The sequence below is a fragment of the Pipistrellus hanaki genome (assembly GCF_964339955.1).
Source record: "Pipistrellus hanaki genome assembly, chromosome: 1".
Lineage (NCBI taxonomy): Eukaryota > Metazoa > Chordata > Mammalia > Chiroptera > Vespertilionidae > Pipistrellus > Pipistrellus hanaki.
In genome coordinates, this window is record NC_140503.1 from 61,643,118 (window position 1) to 61,666,420 (window position 23,303).

The window sequence follows — 23,303 nt, forward strand, 5'->3', positions numbered from 1 at the left end:
ATGGCAACGACATAGGCATCCCACACCAGCTACTCCGGGCCTCTGGGCACTGTGGGAAGGCGGAAAGGCAGCTCCGGGCTGGAGCAGAAAGGCACCGCCAGCAGCTAGGAGAAGGAAGGCCCATTCTTGAACGAATCTTCATGCATCAGCCTCTAGTCATTAGATAACCCAAGTTTTAAAAATGCCAAGCTAACTGCTAGAATTGATGCTCCTGAATTTTACCTTGCTGATAGAATTCTCTCAAGTTATCATAGCTTACCTTGTTCATCCAGCCTAACCCAAAAATCCTTCCCTTTGTTTTCCTGGTTGAATTTCCAAAGATATTTAAGTAAATATTAGGGGGATGGGAGGTGGGGGGGAGGGGGGGGTGAAGACAGAGAACGCCTGAAATATAAACAATCTGGCTAGAAAGTATACAATTTTGATCCAAGATTGCTCTATAAGCACATAAGCCCCCATTCACATGCACATTTTTCCTATTCAACAAATATTTGAGTGCCTTGTATATGCTGAGGATAGAGGAAAGACTCCCACCTCATGCACTATTCAGATGTCTATATTACTATATTAGAGCCCAAAGAGTTGGCACAACTTAACAAAATCCACCAACAAGACAAACTATATTCCTTATCCAATCTAATCAGATCCCACCTTCTCAGTTCAGATTTCTACTGAAACATACCTCCCTCAAATAACTAGAAAAGACATATCACTCTTCAAATGAAAACATTGCCACATCTAAAAAGCCCTGGGTTATGGTTCTGTTTACAATATCTTAATAAGATCACTCTTAAGATAAGAGCTACATATAGACTAGGATACAAAAAAGACTTGGTATTTTTACACAAAGTCCTTCACTGACCATAAAAACTTGTGTGCTAGCCAGGGGGCATAAAAGAGGGGTCATGCCTGGCCGGTGTGCTCAATGATTAGGGTGTTGACCACACCACCAAAGGGTCACAGGTTCCCAGTCAAGAGCATGTACCTAGGTTGCAGTTAGCTCCCCACCCCCTAGTGGGGGCACATGTAGAAGACAACCAGTCAACGTGTCTCTCTCACATTGATGTTTCTCTCTCTCTCTCTCTCTCTCTCTCTCTCTCTCTCTCTCTCTCTCTCTCTCTTCCTCCCTTCCTCCCTCCCTCCCTCCCTCCCTCCCTCCTTCCCTCTTTCTCTCTTCCTTCTCCCCTCCCTCTTTCCCTATCTCTCTTCCTTCAACTCTCTCTAAAAAACAATGGGGGAAAAAGCATATCCTCAGGTAAGGTTTTAAAAAAATCACACTCCATCATTGCCTACCATTTAGTGCTGCACCAACTCATGTCAAGAGGCAAAGTATGATTCACTCCAATATCTAAAACCTTGAACTAAGGAATTTAAAGCAACAAGAATCCTAACCTCAAAGAGCTAATAATCTACCCAATGAAGAGCTGTAGGAGTGTCTAAATCAGACAGTAATGCTAATAAAAGCATATTTTACAAAATGTGTTAAGAGGAGGATTAAAAAGAGGATAGATGTGATGGAATGTTATCAATAGTCATTAAGAAACACCATTTCTTCTTGCTGCCCCATAACTCAAGTCTGCATACCGGTAATCATGATCCTTACCCTTTGCCTAAGATCTTCCCAGATGCCTCAAACCTAATTCCAATTCACCCTTCATGCCTGAGCTTAAATGTAACTTCTTCAAGAAAAGTGTCCTTAAACCCCAACATCAAATAAGGTCTCCCTGCTACAAGCGCTCACAGTACCCTGTATTTCTTTATGGCACCAACTCACAACTGTAATTATTTTTGAAACTATGTATTAATGAATGTCTTGTCCACTAGACTGTTAGCTCCACTCTATTCCAGGGCTAACACAATACCTAGAATAGAGCGGACACACAGTATCTGTTGAACAAATGAATATGAAACCACAGGTTCCAGTTTTTCAGACATATCCAAATATCAAATATTTATTTAATATCCAACAATTTGGGATTTGGCAAACAGAATCATAATACATATAACTATCCGATCATAATACATTTAACTATCCTCATGTTATACATGAGCAAATAAGCATCCTGCTTTGGTCAACATTTTCCAAAGTGGTAGAGTCATAATTAGGAAAAACTAGTACCACTGGATTCTTATCCCAAATTATTTATCCTTGGAGGAATATGTAAATATTATTGACAGGGCACATGCTTGCAAATATGATTTTCTAGTAAAGTCTAATTACTTATTAACAGTCTTTTGCCTCAATGACTTTTGCCTGAAAAACCAACAAAGGCAGCCATGGATGGTGTTAGAGTGTCAGCCCACGCACTGAAGGGTCACAGGTTCAATTCCTGGTCAAGGGCATAACCAATTGGTGTCTCTCTCCCTCTCTCTGTATGTCCCACCCTCCCTCCCCTACTGCTCTCTCTAAAAAGCAATGAAAAAAATATCTCATGTGAGAATTAATAGCAACAACAAAGGAAGGCAAACATATTCTTTGTGCTGAAAAAAAAAATGTTATGATTCTATATTACCATCTGCTAATAAAAACAACAAGTTTGTAATGGAAACTGCCATTTTATTACAAGAAAAAAAATAGTAGCCGAAACCGGTTTGGCTCAGTGGATAGAGCATCAGCCTGAGGACTGAAGGGTCCCAGGTTCGATTCTGGTCAAGGGCATGTGCATTGGTTGCAGGCACATCCTCGGTGGGGGTGTGCACAGGAGGCAGCTCATCGATGTTTCTCTCATCGATGTTTCTAACTCTCTATCCCTCTCCCTTCCTCTCTGTAAAAAAAATCAATAAAATATATTTAAAAATAAAATGTCGCTACTACCCAAGGCAATCTACAGATTCAATGCAATCCCTATTAAAACATCAACAGCATATTTCACAGACCTAGAACAAATACTCTAAAAACTTATATGGAATCATGAAAGACCTCAAATAGCTACAGCAATCTTAAGGAAGAAAAAAAAGTTGGAGGAATCACAATACCAGATTTCAAATTATTCTACAAATCCACTGTCATCAAAACAGTCTGGTACTGGCACAAAAACAAGCAAATAGATCAGTGGAACAGATCAGAGACCTCAAAAATTGACCCAAGCCATTATGCTTAATTAATATTGGACAAAGAAGGCAAGAGCATACAATGGAATCAAGAAGTGTTTTCAATAAATGTTGGGAAAATTGGACAGATACATGCAAAAAATTTTGAAACTAGACCACCAACTTACGCCATACATGCAAATAAACTCAAAATGTATAAAAGACTTAAATGTAATTTGTAAAACTCCTAGAAGAAACCACAGGCAGCAATATCTCAGACAACCTTCATAGCAATATGTTTACAGATATATCTCTTAGGGCAAAAGAAACTAAGGAGAAAATAAACAAGTGGGACTACATCAAAATAAAAAGTTTCTGCACAGCAAAAGAAACCATTAACAAAACAAAAAGTGAGCCCACTGTATGGGAGAATATATTTGGCAATGATACATCTGATAAAGGGTTAATATATAAAATATATAAGGAACTCAAAAAACTTAAATGGAAGACAAACAATTGAATTAAAAAATGGGCAAAGGACCTAATTAGACACTTCTCCAAAGTGGACATACAAATGGCCAAATAACATATGAAAAAATGCTCAAAGTCACTGATCATCAGAGAAAGTAATCAACTAAGAACCTTGTATGAATATATGCGTGGCCATGGCCACAGACAGTGAGTGGGGTGGTGAGGGTCTTGGACAGGGGGCTGGGACAGGCTGGAGGGGGTCAATTAGGGAGAAGGGAAAGTATATGTAATACTTTAAACAATAAAGAATTAATTTAAATATAAAAAACAAATAATAACCAACTGAAGCTTTGAGGCAAGGCAAGTGTACTTCATATAATCTTAGGCTTAGTTAGCAAAAATAACATTTAAATAAAAACTTGATGTCTTTTTAAATGATTCCCTGTTTTCCATAAAGATAATGCAGCTCTGTTCTTATCCGTATCTTTCCTAGTATGCAACTCAGAAGGCAGTATTCTTTAAAAAAAAAAAAATGTTTAAGGGAATTTTGAGAAAATAAACCCTAGTCAGTTCTGCTCAGTGGTAGAGCATCGGCCCTCAAACTGAAGAGTCCAGAGTTCAATTATGGTCAAGGGCATATACCTCAGTTACAGGCTCAATACCTGGCCCTGGTCGGAGCACAAGCAATTGATGTGTTTCTCTCACATCGATGTTTCTCTCGCTCTTTCCACCTCCCCTCCACTCTCTCTATAAAAAAAAAAAAAAAAAAAAAAAAAAAAAAAAAAAAAGTATGTGTATATATGTGTGTGTGTGTGTGTGTGTGTGTGTGTGTGTGTGTGTGTGTATATATAGCAATAAAAAATATCTCAGGTGTGGATTAACAACAAAAATAATTTTTGAGCCTTAACCAGTTTGGCTCAGTGGATAGAGCATCAGCCTGCAGACTCAAGGGTCCCAGGTCCAATTCCGACCAAGGTCTTGTACCTTGGTTGCGGGCACATACCCAGTAGGTAGTGTGCAGGAGGCAGCTCATCAATGTTTCTAACTCTCTATCCCTCTCCCTTCCTCTCCATAAAAAATCAATAAAATATATATATTTTTAAAAAACATTTTTTGAGAAAATAAAGTATGCATGAAAATATTTCAATCTGGAGAAAACTGGCACTTTTCAAATCTACTATTTCAAATGGCACCAATATTGGTTATCTCTATTGATCTAATTATCTTACATTCTTAGTGACAATATAAAGTGCTGACTACAAAAACTAATATTATGCTATACTAGAGGCCCAATGCACAAATTTGTGCTCGGGTGGGATCCCTCTGGGTGGCCTGCAGGGATCAGGCCAAAACCCAGTCCAATACTGCCTGCAGCTCCTACCTGTCGCTCCCGTTCATCCCAGCCCCACTGTGCCTGCCATGGGCTCACACCCAATTAGTCCCGACCAGGAGAGGCTCACACTGCCACAGCAGCGCCCACCAGCTATTTGGCTTCTGGTGTCCTTCTAAGGGGAGTGGCCTATGGGATGGGGCTGAACCCGGCTCTCTGTCATCCTCCAAGGGGTCCTAGATTGCAAGAGGGCACAGGCCAGGCTGAGGGACCCTACCAGTGCACAGTTGAGCCAGGGAGGGACTGCAGGAGGGCTCCAGGATATGTCTGGCCCATCTTACTCAGTCCCGATCTGCCGGACCCCAGCAGCAAGCTAACCTACTGGTCAGAACGTCTGCCCCTGTTGGTCAGTGCATGTCAAAGTGACTGGTTAACCAGTTCACTATCTGCCCCTTGGTAGTCAGTGCACGTCATAGCAGTTGAGCAACCTTAGTATATCATTAGCATATTAGGCTTTGATTGATTGTTCAATTGTTATGCTCTTTGGTCTATTTGCATATTACCCTTTTATTACATCTGTATATAGTCTATATAAAGAAAGAGGTAATATGCAAATTAGTCAGGATGCTGTAACAGTCATGACTGGCTCAGGGGGAGGCTGCGCTCTCAGATGGGCAAGAGGGGGATTGCATGCCTGGTGAGGCGAGCCATGGATGGCACAGGCCCGGAGCGGACATATACACAGGGGCCTGCCCCAGCCACCACTGCACAGCTGGAGCAGGCCTGAAGTGGACACACACCGCGGTGCACCAGCAGTCCTGCCTCTCCACGTGAGCTGCAGAGGATACACCTTTTCAGACCGCTCATTGGCTAACCTCCCTGTATGCCACTCGCAGTGTTCTTGGTAACTTGGGTAATAAGAATCCAAGAAGGTAATCCAGGAGGGGGGTTTTCCACCTCCCTCCTGGAGGGAAAAGCAAAGGTTCGCTGCTGGAGGGGCTAAGAAATGTCAAAACCTAGCCAGTTTGACTTAGTGGATAGAGCCTCGGCCGGTGGACCACAGGGTCCAGGTTCAATTCTGATCAAGGGTATGTACCTAGGTTGCAGGCTCCTCCCTGGCTGGGGCCCAGATCAGGAGGCAACGAATCGAGTGTCCCTCTCACATTGATGTTTCTCTGTCTTTCCCTCTCTCTTCCACAACTCTAAAAATCAATGGAAAAATATCCTCAGGTAAGGATTTAAAAAGAAAAGAAATGTCATATCCAAAGAAAAGAGATATCTTGAAAATGCCTAAAGAAAGTTGTCATTTTTTTGTAGTGAAGGGACTGGAGTCAGTGTTGATGAAAACACCTTGGCAGCTGTGGGGGCCGGCAGTGGCAGCAGCAGCAAGGTGATGGGGCTGGCACCTTCCCCTGATCAGCCTGGTTGCCTCCAGCAGAGGACATCTCCTGAGGGCTCCCAGACTATGAGAGGGGACAGGCTGGGCTGAGGGACCTCCCCCCAGTGCACAAATTTCATGCACCATGCCTCCATTAGGATAATAAAGAGCTAATATGCAAATGGATGTCATGCTCTCATGTCATCACACTAAAATAATGGCTCAGACACTGAACACTGGGGAAAGAGGAATGAGGACGTGCCAGGCACAAATGAGCTCGCAAGAGAGGAATGGTGACCAGCCAGGCTGTGGCCCAGGAGAAGGACAAGCCATCCGCCCCACAATCCTGGGCACCAGCAGCTGTGGCCCAGGCAAAGATGCCCACCCATAGTTCCCTGCAGCTATGGCTGGCCAAGTGAAGCCGGCCTGGTTCTGGGTGCCTGCAGCTGGCTAGAGGGAGGTAAGTCCAAGTCCTGGATGCCTGCAACAGGCCAGAGAAGGGAATCCTGGGTCCTGGGTGCGGAAAAAGGCAGAGGCGGTTAGGGGTGAATAGGCCAGCAGGGGAGCAGTTAGGAGGAATCAGGCAGGCAGGCAGAGGTGGTTAGGGGCAACCAATCAAGCAGGCAGAAGGGTTAGGGGTGATCAGGCAGGCAAGCAGGCAAGCGGTTAGGAGCCAGTGGTCCTGGATTGCAAGAGATAATTGGACATCCCCTGAGGAGTCTGGATTGAAGAGGGTGCAGGCTGGGCTGAGGGAACACCCCATGCATGAATTTCATGCACTGGGCCTCTAGATTTTTGGGTTTTGTTTTTTTTAAAGGAAGTTATAGCACTTTAAAATAACTGAAAATAACCTGCAGTGCTGAAAAGCTTTAGTTCATAAATATAGTTAGCAGCTTGGAAAACACTATGATTGACACTAACATGCAAAATAGTGGTAAAAAGTCACGTAGGTAGAGAAAAGTACACATGTACTCTGACCTTTCCTTCCAAACTCAATGCATGCAACGTGGGACCAAATTCTTTTGTGACTCCAACCTCTTTATTAGCTTAGTACTACATAATTATCTCATTCCTACTCCTTAACCCTAAAGCCGTCTAGTATCACTTCAACCTATTCCAGATTTTGTCTATGAAACCAAAACTCCACAACGTAATAGGAACTCCATACATCCAAGTAGTTATGGACTCTGAAAACCACAGAAAAAGGCATTTCAGTTTGTAACTGGTGATATTGGTCTTAATAGCAATAACTAGTGCTTATAGTGTGCCAAGCATTGATTTTAGCACTTTACATTCTTATCTCATCAATCCTCACAAGAAACCTTAGATATTATTATCAATACTAGAGGCCTAGTGCGTGAAATTCGTGCATGGGGAGAGGTGTCTCTTAGCCCAGTTTGCACCCGCTCCAATCTGGGACCCCTCGATGTCCGACTGCCCGTTTAGGCCCGATCCCAGTAGGATCGGGCCTAAACGGGCAGTCGAACATCCCTCTCACAATCCAGGACTGCTGGCTCCCAACTGCTCACCTGCCTGCCATCCTGATTGCCCCTAACCACTTCTGCCTGCCAGCCTGATCACCCCATAACCACTCCCATGCCAGCCTGATGGATGCCTAACTGCTCCCCTGCCAGCCTGTTTGCCCCTAACTACCCTCCCCTGCAGATCTGGTCACCCCTAACTTCTCTCCCCTGCAGGTTTGACCGCCAGTAACTGCCCTCCCTTGCAGGCCTGGTCCCTCCCAACTGCCTTCCCCTGCTGGACATCTTGTGGCGGCCATCTTGTGTCCACATGGGGATAGTCATCTTTGACCACATGGGGGCAGCCATTTTGTGTGTTGGAATGGTCAACTTGCATATTATTCTTTTATTAGATAGGATACAAGTCTGGTGCACAGGTGGGGGCTAGCTTGTTTGCTCTGAAGACTGTCCTAGATCAGGTTGGGGGATCCCTTGGGGTATGGGGTGGCCTGGGCGAGGGGCCCGTGGTGGTTTTCAGGCTGGCCATAGCCCCTGGCGACCCAAGTAGAGGCCCTGGTATCTAGGATTTATTTATCTTTTATAATTGAAGCTTTGTAGCCTTCAGCGGAGCCAAGCCTCCTCCTCACTCCATGGCTGCCACCATTTTTGTTGGGATTTATTTATCTTCTATAATTGATACTTTGTAGCCTTAAGCAGGGGGCCAAGATAGGCCAGGGCTGCGGAAACTTGGATTCCTCCATTGCAGGGGCAACTCAAGCCTCCTGCTCTCTCCATGGCCGCAGCCATCTTGGTTGGATTAATTTGCATACTCACTCCTTATTGGCTGGTAGGCATGGCTTGTGGGTGTGGCGGGCAGTCAATTTGCATATTACTCTTTTATTAGATAGTACTAGAGGTCTGGCCTGCGGGAATTGATCCGAGACTGACTCCGATATTCCCCAAAAGGTTCCAGATTGCAAGAGGGTGCAGGCCAGGCTGAGGGACCCCACCGATGCATGAATCTGTGCACCAAGCCTCTAATATGCATATAAGATCTTTGGTTAATCTCTTCCCTTCCTCCTTTCTCCCCCCTTCCCTCTGAGATTCATCAGTCTGTTCTAGGTTTCCATGTCTATGGTTTCCACTCCTGCATTGAGCATCTGCCCCCTGATGGTCAGGGCACATCACAGCTACCAGCCTGTTGGCCAGTCACTTAGGTTTTTTTTTTTTGTTTTTTTATATATTGTATTGATTTTTTTACAGAGAGGAAAGGAAAGGGATAGAGAGTTAGAAACATCAATGAGAGAGAAACATCCATCAGCTGCCTCCTGTATGCCCCCTACTGGGGATGTCCCCGCAACCAAGGTACATGCCCTTGACCAGAATCAAAACTGGAACCTTTCAGTCTACAGGCCGACGCTTTATCCACTGAGCCAAAATGGTTTTGGCTGCATAGGTTTATTTATATATATATATATATATATATATATATATATATATATATACACACACACACACACACACACACACACACACACTCATATATTGTACTGCCCTAGCCGGTTTGGCTCAGTGGATAGAACATTAGCCTACAGACTAAAGATTCACAGGTTCGATTCTGGTCAAGGGCACATGGTCAGGTTGCAGGCTCAATCCCCAGGAGGGGTGTGCAGAAGGCAGACGATCAATGATTCTCTCTCATCATTGATGCTTCTATCATCACTCTCTCCCTCTCCTTTCCTCTGAAATCAATAAAAAAAAAAAAAAAAAAATTTTTCTTTAACTTTCAAAATAAAGGAAGAAATCAGAGTAGCCCTACTGGCTTGGCTCAATGGTTGAGCATGGACCTATGAACCAGGAGGTTACGGTTGGATTCCCGGTCAGGACACATGCCCAGGTTGCGGACTCAATCCCCTCTAGGGATCTCTCTGAAATTAATAAAAATATGTTTTTTAAAGTATTTTTACAAAAACACAAAAAGAGTACCTACTCCATCATCCTGCCTCAGCAGACACCCACCATGTTCCATCTGCGCCCCCTGGTAGTCAGCACACATCATAGCAACCAGTTGTTCAGTTGTTCCACCATTTGGCCTATTTGCATATTAGGGTTTTGGTGTTTTGTTTTGTTTTGTTTTTCAATAAATGCCTACAGTACTGTAAATATATTTTCTCTTCCTTATCACTTTCCTTTTTTTTTTTTTAATATATTTTATTGATTTTGTACAGAGAGGAAGAGAGAGAGATAGAGTTAGAAACATCGATGAGAGAGAGTCATCGATCAGCTGCCTCTTGCACACCCCCTACTGGGGATATGCCCGCAACCAAGGTACATGCCCTTGACCGGAATCGAACCCGGGACCCTTCAGTCCCCAAGCCGACACTCTATCCATTGAGCCAAACCAGTCTCGGCCATCACTTTCCTAATAATATTTTATTTTCTCTAACTACTTTAAGAATACAATACATAGAAATACATATAATATTTAGGTTATTGATAAGTCTTCTAGTCAACAATAGGCTATTCGTTAAGTTTTGGAGGAGTCAAAAATTATATGTAGAATTTTTACTATGGTATCAGTGCCCCTATATACCTTGTTGTTCAAGAGTCAACTATAGCCCTGGCTGGTTTGGCTCAGTGGATAGAATGTCCGCCTGCAGACTGAAGGGTCCCTGGTTCAATTCTAGTCAAGGGCATGTACCTTGGTTGTGGGCACATCCCCATTGTGAGGTGTGCAGGAGGCAGCTGATCAATGTTTCTCTCTCATCGATGTTTCTAACTCTATTTCTCTCCATTCCTCCCTGTAAAAAATCAATAAAATAATTTTTTTTAAAAAGAGTCAACTGTACCACTATAACCAGTTTGGCTCAGTGGATAGAGCATCAGCCTGTAGACTGAAGGGTCCCAGGTTCGATTCCTGTCAAGAGCATGTTCCTTTGTTGCAGGCACATCTCCAGTAGGGGGTGTGCAGGAGGTAGCTGATCAATGTTTCTCTCTCATCGATGTTTCTAACTATCCTTCTTTCTTCCTCTTTGTAAAAAAATCAATAAAAAATATATATTTTTAAAAAGAGTCAACTGTACTGCCCTGGCTGAATAGCTCAGTTGATTAGTGCATCCTCCCGATCACCAAGATTGTTCCATCCCAGGTAAGGACATATACAAGAATCAACCAATGGGAGAACCAAGATGGCAATATATATAAATTCACCATCTCCCACACCACATCAAAATTACAACTAAAATACAGAACCAACATCATTCAGAAGCATTGGAATCTGGCTACATGGAAATCCTCCAACTACAGAAGAAGAAAGCACATTAAGACTAGTAGGAGGGGCAGAGGCATAGAACAGGCTGGTCCAACACCCACGTGTGGCGTGTTTTTAATACAGAGTAATATCTCTAAGGCCTCCAGTGAGAAGCAGGTGCCCAATCCCACACCAAACCCCCAGCCCAGGGTTCCACACTGGGAAGAGAAGACCCTATAACTTCAGCTGTAAAATCTAGCAGGGATTGTGGCTGAAGGCTACTGGAGTCCCAGATGTTCATCTTAAAATAACTGGAGGCTACTGTAGACCCAGGTGTTCATTACCCAAACATGAATAAACATGTCCAGCTCCAAATTGGGAGGAGGAACCTAGGGACATACGGGGAAGAATTGTTCATATTTCTTGGGTAAATGTTAACGTTTCTAGAAATGATACATACCAAAAAGTGAAATTGCTATGTTGAATGCATGTGCTTTTAAAATTTGATAAATGTTGTCAAACTGCACACCTAATAAGCCAATATATCTTTCTACAAATAACGTATGAGAGTAACTATTGCATTCATATACTGTCAGCTGATTTCTGGCTCAGTGGATAGAGTGTCAGCCTGTGGACTGAAGGGTCCCAGGTTTGATTCCAGTCAGAAACTTTGCTGGTCAGAAGAGAATGGCAAGAAATATTCAAAGTGATGAAAAGCAAGGACCTACAACCAAGATTACTCTACCCAGCAAAGCTATCATTCAAAATTGAAGATCAGATAAAGAGCTTCACAGATAAGAAAAAGCTAAAGGAGTTAAGCACCGCCAAACCAGTATTACATGAAATGATGAAAGGTATTCTTTAAGAAGAGGAAGAAGAAAAAGGTAAAGATAAAAATTATGAACAAATACATATCTATCAAAAAGTGAATCTACAAATCAAGTGAATAAAAAATCTGATGAACAGCCAAGACCCGTTTGGCTCAGTGGACAGAGCGTCGGCCTGTGGACTGAAGGGTCCCAGGTTTGATTCCAGTCAAAGGCATGTACCACGGTTGTGGGCACATCCCCAGTAGAATGTGTTCAGGAGGCAGCTGATTGATGTTTCTAACTATCTCTCTCTCTTCTTCTCTGTAAAAAAATTAATTATATATATATACTTTAAATCTGATGTACAGAATAAACTGGTGAATATAATAGAATCGGGACATAGAAAGGGAGTGCACTGACAATTCTTGGGGGGAAAGGGGTGTGGGGGTGTGCAGGAAGAGACTGGACAAAAATCATACACCTATGGATGAGGACAGTGTGGGGAAGGGTTAAGGGCAAAGGTGGGGTGGGAACTGGTGGAAGGGAGCTATGGGGGGAGGGAGGGGAGAGGAACAACTGTAATAATCTGAACAATAAAGATTTATTTTTTTTAAATAATAAAAATAAATCAACCAATAAATGCACAAATAAGAACAATAATCTCCCCTTTCTCATTTCCTCTCTCTCTCTCTCTAAAATCAATCTACCTAATAAAAGAGTAACATGCTAACTGACTGTACCTTCGCGATGCCCAACAGCCAATCAGGAGTCAGTATGCAAATTAACCCAACAAAGATGACAGGTTAATTTGCACACACAGGTGCCAAGTGGCTGGGTGCAGGGTGAGACACAGGCGTTCCGCACCACTCCAGCCGCTCCAGGCCTCTAGGCAGCATGGGAAGGCAGAAAGGCAGCTCTGGAAAGGCGGCTCCGGCCAGAGCGAAGGCGATGCCAGCATCCAGGGGAAGGAAGGCCCATTCTTGCACAAATCTTCATGCATCGGGCCTCTAGTCAACAAATAGAAAGCCAACTCTACTTTTAAACTCATATTCATACACACGCAATTTGTTCTCTAGGTTCTATAATCTCCTCTCCCTACCTTTTGGTAGGAGAAAATGTGTCTAGGAAAAGCTACACATAAAAAACTATGAAAGTATATCTCTGTCACACATATAAGGGATAAGTGACATTCTAACTTATGTATTTGCTTTATTGATGTGAAAGAATAAAATGTCTGAATGTAATGTACTGGCAGGGTTTTCACATCAAACAAAAAGCCAAATCACTATCTTATGTTAAAGGATAGGAGAAATTGCAGAACTTGCAGATCAAATCAAAATGTTGAAAATTGATGTGAGGTAAGATGGTATATAACAGTCTATAATTATGGGCTTAAGAAATGCAAAGTCCTTAATTTATACCACAATACTTTTCACTTATTAATACACTAAGGCCTGTTGCAGGAAGATTCCTGGAAGAACAGGGCTTCTGGTGGGCTTCCCTCCCGCCACTGCCACCTCTCCTGCCCGCCCCCTCCCCGCCCCGCACTTTCCCTGCCACCTCTGCCTCCCACTCCCCGCCTCATGTTTTCCTCCTGCCACCGCCCCCCCACCTCCACGCTTTCCCTCCCGCAGCCACTGCCCCCCCTGCCCTTTCCCTCCCACCACTGCTGCCCCTTGCTTTCCCTTCCACGGCCGCACCACACTTTTCCACCACCCGCCACCGCCCACGCTTTCCCTCCCACAGCAGCCTTGCTTTCCACTTTCCCTCCCTCTTCCTTCTATGCTGTCTTCAGTCTTCACTCCCTCCCTCACCATATGCAAATTAACTGCCATCTTTGTTGGGTTAATTTGCATACTTGCTCTGATTGGCTGTGGGCATAGCCAAGGTATGGTCAATTAACATTTTTCTCTTTTATTAGTGTAGATTTGCCTGCTAAGAGCATATTCCTTGCTAATATTATGTTTCAATTCTTCAACTAAACTGTCAGGGATACATGTGCAGAGAACCATGTCTTTTAATTTTTTTGTATGTCCCCCACAGCATCTCATACAATGCCCATATATGGTAGGTGCTCAATACAAGCTTATGATTGAATGACAAAATAACTAACCCTACTTTGAGTTCACAGACTGAAACTCTCACACCTATAATTTACACAATTAAACCTCCCTCTATGCAACAGTTTAATGGACATTCCTGGGGAGAGTACTGCTGATTCCACTAAACTTATTACACTAGGTTTCTTCTCCAGCAAAGAGCTCAAAGTACACATATAATGTTAGAATTCCTGACTACTGAGAAAGTGGGCGGGAAAGTGGGCAAGTGAAGAAAGAATATTATAATAGCTTGCCTCCAAAGAATAAGCATTGTTCAGACTTAGCGATTAAAACTTTCCTAAAATGTCTCTGAACTAAAACTCCTAATTGATATCACTTCATTAAACTTTGTACTGGCACCCTGGTAGGTTGGGCTCAGTGGATAGAGCATCAGCCTGTGAACTGAAAGGTTCCGGGTTCAATTTTCAGTCAGGGCACATGCCTGGGTTGAGGGCTCAATCCCCAGTAGGAGGCATGCAGAAGGCAGCAATCAATGATTCTCTCTCATCATTTATGTTTCTTTCCCTTCCTCTCTGAAATTAATTAAAAAAACATTAAAAAAAAAACAACAAACAATTTTGTACTGGCTAACTTTCATCAGAACGAATATCATTAAAACCAAAAACTCACCATAAAAAAAAAAATCCTAAAAATTTCAGCTAGCCCTAACCCGTTTGGCTCAATGGATAGAGCATCGGCTTGGGGACTGAAGGGTCCCGGGTTCGATTCCGGTCAAGGGCATGTACCTTGGTTGCGGGCACATCCACGGTAGGGGGTGTGCAAGAGGCAGCTGGTTTCTCTTTCATCAACGTTTCTAGCTCGCTCTCTCTCCCTTCCTCTCTGTAAAAAAATCAATAAAATATATATTTTTTTAAAAACAGTGAAAATATCAACTGATTCTGCACAAAACAATAGAGCTGAGGAAGTATTGTGCAATGAGAAGCCGACTTTCTATCTGTGGAAATCTAGGGAAATTACCTAGCAAATTTAAGCTGGACATTAAAGACTCAGTAGGGTTTTGAGGCAAAGAGGAGGATCCTCAAAAGACACCCAGCAGGTGTGGGTCAGTGGTTGAGCGTCAAACTGTGAACCAGGAGGTCACAGTTTAATTCCAGTCAGGGCACATGTCCGGGTTGCCTGCTTGATCCACAGTGGGGTGTTTGCAGGAAGCATCCAATCAATGATTCTCTCATCATTGATGTTTCTATCTCTCCCCTTACTCTCTGAAATCAATAAAAGTATATATTTTTTAAAGAGGGGGGGAAAGAGTATTATAGGTAAAGAGAAGGCTACTGGATAGAGCATATTGGGTATGGCAAGAGTGTTAAATAGGAGAGAGGAAAAAGGGAAAAAGTTAGGGTAGAGTCAGAACCTGATGGCTCTGGTATGCTAAGCTATGAAATTTGTAGTTTATATCCCTAGGTCAGTGGTCGGCAAACTCATTAGTCAACAGAGCCAAATATCAACAGTACAATGATTGAAATCTCTTTTGAGAACCAAGTTTTTTAAACTTAAATTATATAGGTAATGTATTAAGTTATACATTGTTATTAACTTAATTAGGGTTCTCCTTCAATAGCACAGCATGTGGTATTTTGTGGAAGAGCCACAGTCAAGGGGCCAAAGAGCCGCATGTGGCTTTCAAGCTGCAGTTTGCTGACCACTACCCTAGGTAATGGAGACTAAGTGGAAATCTTCAAGCAATGCATGACAAAAACCTGAAGAATCAGTTCACATAACAGGAAGAACCTAGGTTACATTACAATCACCTCAAAGGCATTACTTAATATTACTCCATATTGACTGTGCTGATGCAGACACAAAAGAAATCTAAGTGTAACCTATTCCTCTGTCCTTGCTTTCTTTCAACTGCATCTCAAGGCTCAGTCACTGGCACTCTTCCCTATTCCCTGGCTGATCTCACCAGATTCATGTATCTCAACACCATCTATGTACTGATGACATCCCAAATGCATGACTTTGATCTCCATTTAGGAACAACTTCCTAAATGATCTCCTGCTGCCCTCTGGCCTATAAAGCAGCCAATGACCTTTTAAAACATCAGTTAGATTGTATCATTTTTTTCTTTTCTTTTTTTGTTAATCCTCTCCGGAGGATATTTTTCCAATTGATTGTTAGAGTGGAAGGGAAGTGGAAGGGAGTCTGGAGAAGGGGGAGAGGGAGAGGAGGGAGAGGAAGAGGGAGAGAAAGGGAGGGAGAAGAAAGGAAGGGTAGGGGAAAAAGAGAGAGAAGCATCCATGTGAGAGAAACACATGGATTGGTTGCCTCCTGAACTAGCCCAGACAGGAGCCAGGATTGAACTTGCGACCCTTTGGTACAAAGGCAACACTAACCACTGAGAAAATTTGGCTAGGGCTTTATCGTTTTTCTTCAAAAACTGTCCAATGGATCCCATCACACTTAAACTAAGTGCCTTCTGGTCTGCAAGGCTCTATACCATCTGAGACCCACCAACTTCCCAATATCATGTCCCCACCTCCACCACCAATTAATACCCCAAACAATTTCCACACTCTAGCACACTAGCCTTCTTGCATTTCCTTGAAAATCCCAAACTACTTTTCACCTGAGTCTTTGCATTAGAATTCCCACTGCTTGAAGTGGTCCACATATTAGTGTGGCTCCCTCCTTACTACTCAGGTCTCTTGATGCTCAAATGTTACCTTTGAGAAACCTTACCTAACAACCTATCTAAAAGAACCACTAAACCCCCATCACCACATTCTATTCTCTTGTGCTATTTTCTTCACAGCACTTTGACAATATCTGAAATCGTATTTGTTTATTAGCTTACTGTCTATTCATTAGAATATAAATTCCAAGAGAGTAGAGACTGTCTCATTCACTGCTCAATCCCTAGATCTGGTATAATATCTGGCATATAGTAGGGCTGAATTTTGAATGAACAAATTAACCTAATTAGTCTAATCTATCTTATTTATATTCTCATCCTGTTATGCATAATTGAATAATTCCTTTCCCACCTTTGAATTTAGATCTAATTCATGATTACCAGGCTGTTCTTCCTAGGTAACAGAATCCTAAAACACTTCAAAGACTATTAAAACAGCCCAGCCAGGGGAGGGGCAGGGCCTGGTTCCCGTGAGAGAAAGGTGTTTTCTGGGCGGGAAGCAGCCCTGAGGGTCAGCCCTGGCCCTCAGTCCCCTGCTGCCCTCACTGTGAAGATGAGCTGTGTTTGTATCTATGTGTAAGACGCTGGGCGTGTGGGAGTGCGGCGGAGGTGTGTGCAGGCGTGTCTGGGGTGGCACCTGCTGTGGGGTCACCCTGGAGGGGCCCGGCGCCAGCTGGCGGGAGGTTTGGTTACACACATGCCTGTCTCGGCATCCGTCCTTGTCTGTGGTGACTGTGTCAATAAAGCCCACCGTGGAGACCTCCAAAAAAAATAAATAAAATAAAATAAAACAGCCCAGTCAGTGTGGCTCAGTGGTTGAGCATTGACCTAGGAACCTGATCTAGGAACCAAGAAGTCACGGTTCGATTCCTGGCCAGGGCACATGCCTGGGCAGCTGGCTTGATCCCAGTGTGGGGCATGCAGGAGGCAGCCAATCAATGATTTTCTCTCTCTTCCTCTCTTCCCCCTTCCTCTCTGACATCAATAAAAATATATTTTAAATATGTGTGTGTGTGTGTGTGTGTGTGTGTGTGTATATATATATATATATATATATATATATATATAATTGATTTTTTACAGAGATGAAGGGAGAGGAATAGAGAGCCAGAAACATTGATGAGAGAGAAACATTGACCAGCTGCCTCTTGCACACCCCCTACTGAGGATGTGCCTGCAACCAGGGTACATGCACTTGACTGGAATCGAACCTGGGACCCTTGAGTCTGCAGGCCGACACTCTATCCACTGAGCCAAACCGGTTAGGGCAAAATATACTTTTTTAAAAGACTATTAAAACAAGCTATACTGCAATAATGCCTTGAATTCCTTTCTATAATTAGCCCTTCCAGCAATTTGGTCAGTTGTTTTTCTTTGATTATGACATCCATTATTCTCTGTTATCAAGCTTATCAATATACTGCTTATTATAAAAGCTACTGATAAAGGATGGACAGACATACCCAGAATTTTACAATACTTTTTAATTTATAAGTTAACACCAATTATTAAAAACTAGAAACTATAGAGCAAACATTTAAAAATCAAATTCAGAGGCAATGATCAAGATCAAAATCAAGAAAAGACATGTTGATAGTATGTACTCTAATCCCAGTCTAATCATAAAAAAATAAAATAAAATAGCCGAGACCGGTTTGGCTCAATGGATAGAGCGTCGGCTTGGGGACTGAAGGGTCCCGGGTTTGATTCCGGTCAAGGGCATATACGTTGGTTGCGGGCATATTCCCAGTAGGGGGTGTGCAAGAGGCAGCTGATCAATGACTCTCTCTCATCGATGTTTCTAACTATCTCTCTCCTTCCTCTCTGTACAAAATCAATAAAAAAAATATATATATAGCCGAAACCGGTTTGGCTCAGTGGTAGAGCGTCGGTCTGCGGACTGAAAGGTCCCAGGTTCGATTCCGGTCAAAGGCATGTACCTTGGTTGCAGGCACATCCCCAGTAGGTGGTGTGCAAGAGGCAGCTGGTGGATGTTTCTCCCTCATCGATGTTTCTAGCTCTCTGTGTCTCTCCCTTCCTCTCTGTAAAAATCAATAAAATATAATATATATATATATATATATATATAATTTTTTTTTAAGTTAAAAAAAATAATAATAAAATAAAATAAAAACATCAAATCCCAACTGAGGGTCACTCTACAAAATAGCTGGCCAGTATTCCTCAAAAATATCAAAATCAAGGAAAATCTAAGAAACTATCATAGTTAAGAGGATCTCAAGGGAACAGGATTACTAAAAGTTGACACATATACATGCTAACATAACATTATTAATAGGAAAAACTGGGTGTTGGGTCTGTGGGAACTAACATTTTTGCAATTTTTCTATAAATCTAAACTGTTCTAAAAAATAAAGTTTATTTTCTTTATTTAAATTCATAAAAAAAAAACTTAAAAATTAATTCATCCAAAAATCCTGCCACTCAAAAAAAATCACTGGTAGTTCACATTTTATGTATACCATTCTAAACTTCACTATTAGTTTACTTTTTTCTAATATGTTTGTATTGATTTTTAGGGAAAGAGGAAGGGAGGGGAATAGAGAGAGAGAAACATTTATGAGAAATACAATCAATCTGCTGCCTCCTGCAAACCCCCTAATCTATCTTATATATATAGAGGATCAAGCCCACCTCTACTAGGGATCCAGCCTGTCCCTACTGGGGATAGAACCCACAACCAGAGCATGTGCCCTTGACCAGAATCCAACCCAGGATCCTTCAGTCCACAGGCCAACGCTTATCCACTGAGCCAAACCGGCTAGGGCTCTAGCACAGCACTTTACATGTATATCTCTTATTTTTTAAAGCAAAGGTGGACATTTATTGAAGAACAAGTAGAGATTCCCACGTGGAGAAGGGGAAAGAATCAATCTCACAGACAGACTCCCAGGTCGGGAGAGGGAAAGAGTCCCCTAAACATGTCTTCATTTAGTTCTCATACCAAACGTATGAAGTAAGTACTATTATCTCTATTTACCAATGAGGGAAATAGCAAGAGAGATTGAGTAATGTGCATAAGGTCATATGGCTGATAATTTTACAGAATTCCAACCAGCATTCCTTTTGAAAACTTGACAGAATGATTCTAAAGTTCACTTGGAGGAACAAAACTGTGAAGTAGGAAAATATTTGGAAGAGAAGTGAGGGAGGGAGTTACACTAGTGAATATACAAATAAAGCTGTGATAAAGTAGTAACTCTAGAGGAGCAGAGCAGTGGAACAGATCATAAATTTAGAAATATATAAGGCTATTTATTTTTAAAATATTTGTGTTGTTTTTTTTAAAGAGAGGGGTAGGAAGGGTGTGGGGGGAGGGGAGAAACATCGCCGATTGGTTGCCTCCCTCAGGTACCCAATCAAATTAGTGACCCTCCAGTATCCAAGACGAAGCTCAACCAACTGAAGCACACAGGCCAGGGCTATACAGGGCTCTTTAGTACTAAAAAAGTGATGTTTCATAATAGTTGAGAAAGAATTTCAAAATTATATACATTTCTTTTTCATTTACTCCATTTATTTTTAGTTTTTATAGAATAATCAGCTAACCATTTGAAAAAAATACAGAGATTGTACCTTAAATTGTAAATAAAACAAAATCCAGGTGAATTAATATTTAAATATAAAATGTGAAGTCAGAAATTTACTAAAAAATGGGTTGTTTTCCAATCTTAACTGAACTAGTAAAGGCAGCCGATTAATGATTCTCTCATATCACTGGTGTTTCTCTCTCTCTCCCTACCTCTTATTATTAAATTAAAAAATATTTTTAAAACAAAATAAAGTACTATGCTAGAAAGATGTGAACTATTATAATTGCTCAAAAGAGAAAACTATTGCCTGGCCAGCGTGGCTCAGTGGTTGAGTGTCCGCATCTATGAATCAGGAAGTCATAGTTCAATTCTCCAGGGGGAGGGGGGGGGCACAGGAGGCAACCAATCAGTGATTCTCTCTCATCATTTATGTTTCCATCTCCTTCTCCCTTCTCTCTGAAATCAATCAAAATATATTTTTATGTGAAAAATAAAAAAATAAAAATTCAAAAGTGAAAACTATTTTTATGATTACTCAATAAATGTTTTCTAGATTTGTGCTCCCAAAAAATTAAAAACCTCTTTGAGATACTTCAAAGGGTAGCATAAAACCTAAGTAGTGATATGAAAAAATACATAATGTATACCTGCTTTGTTTCACTAAAGGCCTTGATCTGGGGTGAAATGAAAAGCTAGAGCTAGGAGTAGTGAGCGGGCCATTAGCAAGTCTCTTCTAAGTACTTGTTTCCCCATCTCCACAGCTATTAACAATACTCATCTTGATTTCCTTTCCAGGAAACACACAGGAGCTCTATGTGTGAAAGAACCGTTTTCAAATGAGAAAGCGGGCAGTTACAAAGTATAAATGCTAGTGACAATACGGACAGACATGCTAGAATATACTACCTCCCTCCACCAAGTTCCCTACATCACTGTAATGTTGGGGGTGGGGGACTATTGTGTGTTTCTTCTTGTGGGGAGATGGAATTGTCTCAATTATGAATAATCACTGTTATATTATGAATATTATGAATAATTCACTGTTAACTCCTTAAACCTCTGCATGACACTGGAATTAGGCGGAGGTCCTATACCAAACGAAGGACCTTTAAAAAAATAATAATCTATGCAGAGCTAAAATATAAATGAGAAAACGGGAGACCAAGAGCGGCAACATGACTAGCTAATCACCAAAGCAGCCAAGGTTTACACTCCAGGTCTCTTAATTCCCCGCCCTCGGCTTGGTCCACCCGCACCCTACACAGGTTCTCCGCAGGGCACGACACGCTTCGAGGGGGGAGGCGGCGAAGCAGACAGCCCCGGCGCAGCCAAGGCGCCGAACACCCACAGGACGCCGCAGTCGACGACACGTGACCGGTCCCGCCGCTCCCCGCGCCCCGCCGCCCCCTTCCCCGCGCCAGCAGCACGCGCTGCCAACCTCGTCATGTGACCTTCACGCGGCCCCAGCGCTCCCCCTGCTCGGCGATCCTCTCCAGCAGCCATTTTGCCGAGGACTTGTCGTCCGTGTTCACAGGGGTGTCGGCCGCCGCGGAAAACCAGCGGCCAGACTTTAGGAACCGCACACGCGCTTCGAAAGAGAAGCCCCAGCCGTCAGGGCTGGGCCGAACCTCACGGAACACGTCGCACCCCGGGGCGCCTGGAGGAAAGCCGTGGGCGCGCCTCGGCCCGAGATTGGCTGTCGCGTCCACGTGACGCCATGGCCCCCCAACCCTCTCCTTACCCTTACCCACAAAAAAAAAAAAAAATACCCGAACAGACTCGTTAACACCTCGCGCCAAGTCCACGCCATCGGGCGCGCGGGGAAAGACAGAGCGCGTGGCAACCAGGGCGCCTGCGCGTACCTGCCGGGCCGACCGACCGCAGCGGGCCCACGCGCCGCGCAGCTCCGCTCCCGGGTCCGGGGATCGTCGCGCTGCTGGGCCCCCCCGGCTAGTCATTGGCTGCCAGCCCTGGTCACGTGCTCGGTTCGGGCCGGCCCCTAACCGCTAATCACCTGGCACGGCGCTCGAAGAGGCGCCGAAAGTCGCCCGCACGCGGAAAGGGAGGCCAGTCAGAGGACCTGCCTTTCTGCCGTTTACGGGGTTGTATTCATAAAGTGAGAACCAGAAAACGGGGTCTCAAAACTAAGGAAGCTCACACCTACCGGGCTAACTTCGCGCGCCCCTCCAGGAGCCGAGAACCATCGCCCTTGGGCGCTCCCCGGTGCACGCCGGGATACGTCTGGCGCCCCTCGGTGTGCTGCAGAGCATGCCGGGAAAGGCACCTCTCCCGATTTCCTGGCTCTCACCTCGCGGGCATTCCTTCCCAGTTCCCTGGAAAGCCGGTCTCCGGGCTCGGGCTGAAGCGGGCTGAGCCGTTGTGGGAGTGTAACTGGATATAATAGGCACTTTCAGTCCCCCTTCCTTCCCCCACTTGTTTGATCTGTGCGGTCTTAGGAAACGCTTAAGGGCTTCCTTCAAGGAGCATGCATTTAGTTAGTGCCTGCTGAGTGCCTTTGTGACTATTGCAAAAACAAAGGCAAAAAAAAAAAAAAAAAAAACAGCAAGGGGTCCTGCCAGGTGTGGCTCACTTGCAGCGCCGTCCCTTGCGCGGAAGGGTCGCGGATTAGATTCCCAGCCAGGGACGTATGCCAAGGTTACAGGTTCGAACCCCGGTAGGGGAGGCTACGGATGTTTCTCTCCCCCTCTCCCTTTCTCTCTTTATCAAGTCAATAAATACGTGTCCTGGGGTAGGGATTAAAATTTTTTTTTATTGATTTCAGAGAGGGAGAGAGAGAGATAGAAACATCAATGATGAAAGACAATCTTTTGACCGGCTGCCTCCTGCACGCCCCCCAATGGGGATCAAGCCCACAACCCAGGCATGTGCCCTTAACCAGAATCGAACCTGGACCCTTCAGTCCGCAAGCTGACGCTCTGTCCAGGGAGCCAAACTGGCTAGGTGAGGATTAAAAAACGAAGAAAAAAAAAAACTGCAAGGGTATTTGCCTACAAGTAAACTACCAGCCTTTCATGGTCAGTGGAAAACAATGCTAATTTGCATACAACTTCAAACCCCACTGGGAGAGGAAATAACACCTAGAATTTCTCTTGGGGCAGACCAGACCTTTCTTGGAAAAAGGAGTTGCGATCTTGTTCCTCCTAGTTGTCATCATTTTGGCTTAAATACTCTTCCTAATTCTCTAAAACAAACAAAAAAAACTTACTATTCTTGTTGGGGGAAATGAGGGGGGAAATGGGGAGGTGCA

The 23,303-nt window shown here is 43.5% G+C and overlaps 1 protein-coding gene across 2 annotated transcripts in view; it reads right to left on the reverse strand.

Annotated features, from left to right (window-relative positions):
• MGA (MAX dimerization protein MGA) overlaps positions 1-22,295 on the reverse strand; it is a 133,475-nt gene extending 111,180 nt beyond the window's left edge. The window contains exon 1 of one of the 2 annotated variants that reach the window (XM_084904290.1): positions 22,200-22,295. The gene's annotated coding sequence lies outside the window, so the exon portion shown is untranslated. Of the gene's footprint in view, positions 1-21,473; positions 21,656-22,199 lie in introns of those variants that run through there. The other variant, XM_084904295.1, reaches the window with a different exon arrangement.
• Positions 22,296-23,303: the final 1,008 nt, after the last annotated feature.